The following is an 8,469-nucleotide window of genomic DNA, read 5'->3' as shown; positions in this document are numbered from 1 at the left end:
CTTCACGCAAACTGCCCTGTAGGGGCTAAATCGTCCTTGATGGTTGGCAAGAAGTCACTGCTGTGTCTTCAAGACTTTCGTCGAACCGGATTGATGTTTCAGCTGGAACACTCGATGAGAGGGGTAGATTGAGTCCATCTTCTGGTCATCTGTTAACTCACCCAGCATCTTCAATCAAGTACGGTTGAACCGTTCCGCACTTCCGTTCCCGCACGGATGGTACGGCGTCGTACGGATTTCTTAACACTGGCCAGTTCACTTAGAGACTAAATCAATCGACGATTCTCCCCTGATCGCCATGAAGCTGTTCTGGATAGAAGAAATGTATAATAAAATTACCAGACAGAGCCTATGTTGTGGCCTGAGCTGTTCTTTTCTTGCAAGGTATGGCTTAAACGGGTAAAGTGATCCGTTATATCAAGAATGTCTACGTTACCACCCTGCCTACATGTTCTTTAAGAGAAAACATGCAAAATAAGAGGTATGAATAGGCAGAAGTCCAGCCACTGGTTTCGTCTGTGTTTAACGACTAACATGTATACAACTAATACAACCTGTGACCCACTTCTCAATATCTGCCTATGTTCTTGGCCAATAAATCTCTGTCTAGCAAACCATAATGTATTGTCCTTACCAGGATGTCTTACTTCCCTTTTGTATCCCGTTAAACGCTGTAGTTCGGTAGCTTTCCTGGACACCAAGCTGCTTGACAGGCTCAGTGACAGGCTTTGCATTGTCTAAGTGAAGTCTGTTTCACTCCCTAATGAGGCGCCGTACTGCCTGTGGTTCCGTGTCCTCCTCCCGCGGTTGCTTCTTGACGCTGCCTTGTATGCCATGCCGCAGTCTGCATGGTAACCGGGATCTTGAACTGCTCATATGGCGGTTGGGAAGTGAGGCCAACGGCTAAACTTAATCCATTAGTCACATCTACCGTACCCGCAAAACAAACGGCCTGGGAATATAATTCTGCTAATACCAACAGTATCATTGTTAGTTTTCCCCGTCTTGTTTTTAATGGTTAAGTTATAGTTGACGAAGGCCGCAACCCAACTATGCTGTGTCGCATCTAGCTTGGAACTGGTAAGTGTCTATGTCAACGGGTTATTATCATTAAGCACCAAAAAAGAATTACCATAGAGATAATCATGGAATTTGTCGATGATGGCCCACTTCCGTGAGAGAAATTCAAGCTTATGAGCGGTGTAAATGTGCTCGATGTTCTCGACCGACGTAGGCGATAATTTGGTAAACACCGTCCTGCTTCTGAAATAAAACTGCACCCAGGTCTGAACCTGCGGCGTCTGTGTGAACTATAAGTGGCAATGAATACTCAGCAATACCTAATATGGGGGGGGGGGGTCAGTATGGTGCCTCTTAACCCAGTAAAATGCAGACTGCTGGTCCTGTCCCCAATCCCATGATGCAGTAGACTTCGCCAACTTTCTAGTTTTGCGCGACTTTTTTCCCGTGCAATGGCCAACTTGTTAAAAGGCTTGACTATCTTAGAGTAGCCAGGCACAAAGCGACGGTAATTGCCGAAAAAGCCTCGAAAATCACATTGAAGACTGCCATTTTTCTTCCTTACTAACACAACAACTGAGGAGACGGGACTGTCAGACGGCCTTATGACATCACATGCTACAATATCTTTAATGTGTTGTTTAACTTCCAAATAAATTGAAGGATGTATCTTGCGATATGGCTAATTAAATGACGTACTGTCCGTAAGAATAATTCAATGTTTAACAGGTTGCTTTACCAATGTCGGTAAGACCAGGACTGAATATATTCCTCCAATTGCCTAGAACATTCTAACTCGTACGAGTTGCTTTGGATATTAATTCTCCTCTTTAATCTTAAGCCCTAATGATTCAACGTAAGACTGATCACAATCCTTATTAACAAAGTAGCCAAACCAGTCTATTGAGCTTGAAGTTTGCTTAATGTACAAAGGATCAGAAATAGTGCAACCCTGACTGATATTTTAAACGAAGTGCCTACTTCATGTACAGTTACAACATCTGGCCTTACAATATACTGTCTATCAGGATCTTAATTATCAGTAACAAATAAAAAAAAAGCATTAGATGGAACTCCCCTGATTATGCCATTCACAGAAAACTTTCATATGGACCAACCTCTATGGCGTGCTTGTTTGTAAAACGCACTTTATACGGCTCACACACCAAGGTGTCGAACGCTAACCTTCAAGCATCAGGGGCAGCATTTCTGCTCTACGAATTTACAAATGACTTGCACCGCCGTATGAAGTTGGTGCCTATCACCACAAGACTCAAGTTGTCATCAGGTACAAGTAAAACAGGTACATAAATGCTAAAATCTGATAAAAATGGAACAGTTATACAAAGTTTAATGTACCCATGGACCTGCATGGAAGAACAATCTGCAATATTCACATTCAAATTCAAATTATTCCCATCAAGTAGTGGTGGCTTATCAGGCATAGAATTATAAAATGACAAAGAACAAAGCGTCACCATACTACCTGAATCCACTAATGTTGATGTGTTGTGAAAAACTATTTCACTCTTGTTTCAACGACCTACCATGCGTTCATGTAATGTAGATTTGTTAGAAATCGGCTTAGTAGCAGACAACATAGACTGTTTCCAGTAAACAAAAGGATTGCCTTCACTCTTTGCCAAACGGTTGGCGGCTAAAAGTCTTTTTTTGATTTGGGGAGTCAATTGTTACCAGAGTAAACGTACGACGGGTGTCAGTCTGGTTGTAATACTTCTATCTGCAATCTCGAGGAGAAAAAGCCTGAATATCATTATACAGTGTCTAACGATATATTCAAGACAACATATTAAATTCATAGATTAGTACTTACATCAAGTAATATAAATACACAGTACCTGGTAAATACAAATGAAATTACATACAGCAGAGTAAATAAATGAAACATACCAACGGTGTAAAAAATATTGGTTTGCAACAATGCATAAGAATAATAGAAATGAAAGGTTTTTAAGTTGTCAATCCAACGTCTGCCATGAGAGGAATGCCGGCGGCATAGAATGGCGGGAATGTTACGGGTGATTTCGTGCATAATTTAATTTAAATAAATAGTTAACTAATTAAAAGTTGCTTGACTACTTTTATGCGTACACACTGACCAATCTCGCACACGCTCTATAATAATGTACGCGCAATCTAAACGCAAGCAGGCAATGATAATAATGAACATGAACTGATGAATATAACAACCTTTTACACTTAAGGCAAATCTGAATCTCAATCTTAACTTATTTTACCCCATAAAAGCCTAGTATGATTTAAAATCTTGTATGTTTTTTTACTATTTTTAAAACCGTATATTCTCATTTAATGTGTTGATAAAAACTATTTTGCCAATATTTCAAAGAAAACTTGTTCTAGAGCAAAAATAGACTTTAGTAAATATTGTAAAAATTAATGAGTTGTACTCAATGACATTTTTGTTGTAAATTATTTCATATATTTTATATTTCGTTGGATTCTTGACGAAAACCTTGTTTTACTAAGACTGTTATTTGACTTAAGTAGTTTTGCGATATTGGAGCCAGTGTTTTTGCACATTTCACCTTTTTGGTGTAGATTCAGAGTTGATGCAATTGTCTGCTCTTACGGATACGCATAACATTGTACTGTGTTATCTGGCTTGAATAGAAAGTTATTGACATCTCCTCCTTTACATGTACTAAGAAAGCCATTCTTAGCAATTAACATTGGATTTTCAACCCCAAGTCGTTATAGTCTAAATGTGTCAATACAAGGCATTTGAAGTTAAAATCTAGGGTAACAATAGCCATGCAGAGAGTAATTATGAATGATTTATCAAGCATTGGTGAAGACGGTAGCGTTTTCAGGAAGTGCATTCTGACAAACGAGCATCGCACGAGAGGCGAGAAAAACATTCCAGCAGTTGTACAAATGTAGTTTAAATCAACCAAAAATAGTTTGTCCTGGTATATGTATTTTAAAATAGAACTTCTTGTAGTAAGTGAACTGGAAAAATAGATTGGAAAAGATATATATTATAATAATAAATCAAATAACTAAAACTTTGTGACTTGAGACTACAGCGTACAATTGTATTTCTGTGACTTACTTGTAGCCATTCACTTATTTCATATTGTTTTGTATATAACTCGTAATAAGTATGTTTTAAAATATATGAAATAATTTCTAGTATGGGATGGGATGTATGGCATGTCCTGTTTTAATGTACCTGCAATCAAACACAATGTTGTTGTAACAATGCGTTTAAAAACAAAAAAGTCCTTTTTTAATTCACCCATACTGCTCTTAATCTATATCTTTAATATCACCCCTCAAACTCGTCAACTGAAAAGTGTGTTTTATTTATCTGCCTGTGCCAGGGCAAGAACATAAACATACTTCAATAAGCTGTTGTCACTAAGATAATAAAATAAACATGACCTTCGATCTACATGTCGGTCTTGTACACAACACAATATGTTCCTGTGGTGAACATTTTGCAAAGCAATATTAAATTTGTTTTATGCTGTTAAACTTTTTTTTCCACATGTGGTTGCACAAAGTCCTAACACGCCGATATCAGATCAGACACTTGAAATAGCCTTACACTTATTTAATACCACTGATTTCTATGGAATCTATGTTTTTTATTATGTTTAGCAAATATTTCATTTTACATAATCTGATATATAAACCAAATATAGTTTAAAAAAAGACCAATACATTACATTTCTGTGCAAAAAGCTGTCTTAACAAAAGCTGACACAACAACTTTTTCCGCTTGGCTTTTTTAATTTTTGTTCACTTTCTGAAATAGCATGAACAAAAATCATGCCTATACATTGTATGTGCAGAAATGCACGCTTGTAATAAAGCTGCTTCAGGATTAAGTTGAAACATGTTTCAAGCAACACACTTCTTTCTAAAGGATGCAGGGTCAAGGGAAGTTTTAACACCGCAATAACTGAAGCCAGAGTTATGGACCTTGATATACACCTGAATATTGGCGCTGGCAATTTTTGTGTACAATGAAGTGGGCGAATATTTTCAATATTTCTTTTTCATTATGCCCAAGGTTAAAGTTTCACATGCCACTGACACAAAGCCTTTTACAGTACCTCAACAATTTTCTTTAGAAAAGAGACAAGGTAATAAAACAAAATTTCCATACCAGAAGTGAAGGACAACATTTATCTGGTGTATGCACAGCATACTACATGTAATGGCTTAACGATCATTGAACAATGTTGTTCTAATCCCAATAAAAGGCAATACAAGGGACATAATAATGGCCCAATTGGTGTCAACATGTTCCAGTTTATAGCACATGGTTTTCTCTACCAAGCTGCTTATGTCACTAAAAATCGATATTGAAGAAAACTCATTGCACTTATGTCATTGGAAACGATCAATATTTTGTCACATTTGGCTCCAATGGTGATCGCCAGTGGGAAACCAGGTTATTAGTAGTTCTCTAGATTGTTGTTACAAATTATTATCTGCACATTTCTGAACCTCAACCAGGATGTATTTTAACCATTATTATGCCAAGTTCCATGACACTTTCATGGTCCCAGATGCCAGTAGCAGGTTTTTCTGTGTAAAATGAATGTTGAGCACTGGGGTTTTCTTTCCTGAAATGAAAGAGAGCATGTACAATTTTTACTCTTAAATTATTTTCTTTTTATCTTAGTTGCTATTTGTGTAAGAAAATCAGAATGCAAATTTTAATATCAGTGTACTCATGATGTGTACCAATTATAACGTAAAATGAAATGATGCAGCCAACAACAGTTACTATGGCACCAAAAGCAAAAAAAAATAAATTACTATTTGCCAGTGAACACACATTTGATCAGTTAATAATGGCATGTCCACTTTGCAATTTTGCACTGATTGTGCTAATGTTCTACAGCCCAAACCATCGTAACATACCCCAATTACTCTTCTGCGCTATCGTGGACATAGGCACGTGGCGCTATTCATTGTTGTGTACCATGGGCGATTTGGCTAAGAAAATCTTGTTATCATGATTATTAATAAGGCAGTGTAAATGCAGAAAAATGCACAGACATTCCCACTAATGTTTTCCCATAGAAAAGTTATTTTGGCTAAAGCTCGAGTTAAACTTGGTCGTCTAGATCACTACAAATTTCAAACCAGTCACTTAAAACCTTGCCTGTGGATATCTGACAATACAGGGCTATTGAAGAGTATTTTGTAGTAAAATGCAATTTCATTGAAAGAAGAGTGGTCTCCCCTGCTTCATGCATATGTATTAAAAGGAGATATTGTCAGTCAATTTGCCCACGGTATGTATGAAGTGTAACGGAAGAAAGTACTATGGTTGCCGATGCTGCGCCCAAACCAGATTAGACAGTGAAAACATTTCTTACTGTGTTGAAGTTCCAATTTATCTCAATGGCAGTTTAATTTGAGCTGTTATGTCACATGATACTTTTACATAAATTTCTAGTGGTCATTTGAAGTTCGTGTAGCTAAAATCATTCAGCAAACAATCATGCATTTGAGGTATAACCACCACTATTCAATGCTATAAAATCTCTAAAAGCTCAATTGTTTGGCAAATAGAAATATATATTTTATTTTATTTAAAAACCAGCCAGCTTAAAAGTAACAAAACAAACATATTATAAATAAGTTTAACAACACTGTCGACAATGAATATTTGTAAGAATGTTCATGTACTCACACAGACAATGAACTCATTATTCTGTCATCCGTGTCCTTATCAGTTTCCATGTTGACATTTTGCGAAGTCCCAGATTTTCACAGTGTTTTCAAGACATCCCTGGAAAAACGATATATTTGAATACGTCATTTATGTGTCAAAATTGATCTTACAAATTAAGTCATAATTTTGGCAACTCCTATATAAAAATGAAAAAGAAATTTCAATTAAACCAAGGCCAACCTATTTCCATTAGAAAAGTCCCAAGGGCATATGGTGGCATCCGGACCTGTCATCAAATAGCAACCGCTTCATATACAATGTTTATATTCCTAATTACATGTTTAATTTAAATTGAATTAGATTGGAATAAAATAATCTGAAAATGTTATCCTAAAACTGCTGTTCAACCTAAATAAGCGAGTTATAACAGTAAGAAACAACAAAAAAGAAATGGACTGTATGGCATGGGCAAAATCATTTCAAAGAATATTAACACCAATATAAAAAAGACTTCACGGTTGATATACTATAAAGAAAAAAGAGTCCAATCAAACTTTTGTATAGCACAATGAATATACTTCTGATACTGAAAAAAAGTTTGCTTTTGTCTGTTAAGAGAAGTGAATGTAATGTTATATTTTTTCATGTTTTTAACCGATCTCTCTCTCTCTCTCTCTCTCTCTCTCTCTCTCTCTCTCTCTCTCTCTCTCACACACACACACACACACACACACACACTCTCACTCTCTCTCTCACATTACCATAAAATTGACAACAAATATAATTGAAAGTTAATGTATTAATTGTAACTTTCGCTTGTTGAGCAGGTTATAATTTTGAAAAGGAATGGAAGACACAGCAATGTCTTATTGCTGAGGTTCCGATTCGTTTCTAAAAACACAGTGACCTTTTCTGTATAAAACAGGCACGTTTCTGAGAAAACTGTTGATGTGCTTTTAAAGTTGCAGACATTTTTTCTTCTTACTTAAAGTTATTATTTCCTATCTTCTTAAGGCTATTATCTGATCGCAGCCATGATAATCACGGAAATGATAACGATAATGTAAAAAATAGCCTTAACCCCACATGAATATGTTTCATAAATTATTCTTGAATACTGTATGATACAAGATGTATCATATTAATAACACAAGTGGACCCGGGGAGAGGGGCACCCGGCTCACACCCCATTACATTGTCCAAGTTGACAATTCATGTCAGTATGGTCGAGAAAAAATGCTTAATAAATTACAATCAAATGAACCCTTTAACCTAAAATTATTTGGGCGAAATCTCCATCTGAAGATGCTCATACAATATTTCTTATCGGTCGGACCGTTCGCCTATGTTAATTTGCTTGTCTTTAAATCGTTTTATCGGCTAACATTGAAGTTGGATTCATTCTGGATATTTTGAAGACGTGGAATATCGTATGTATCATCTGCGTATACGGAGAAAGTGTTCCGGTTCTTTAAAAAAACATTATAACGTAACCTACATTACATGTACTTGTCTTATTTTATTTTCCAACCGTATTTTCTTCGTTTGATATATAGAGCATTGTTATTCCATCCCAAGCGCGTTAGTAAAGCCTACAAAGTTATAATTCTAACGATTGTCTATACTTTATTTAGGAAAGGGAAATACAATGTCCATAAATCGTGCAATTTACCATACCGTGCACAAGTACTTTCAACTGCAAAATTATTCATTGATCAGACATTGACCTTGTCGTGTCATTCAGATTGGTTTTGAATCGACATTCAGAT

This window comes from Mya arenaria, chromosome 7 (genome assembly GCF_026914265.1).
Source record: "Mya arenaria isolate MELC-2E11 chromosome 7, ASM2691426v1".
In the NCBI taxonomy this organism is placed as follows: domain Eukaryota; kingdom Metazoa; phylum Mollusca; class Bivalvia; order Myida; family Myidae; genus Mya; species Mya arenaria.
Note: the sequence above shows the minus strand (reverse complement) of the source record.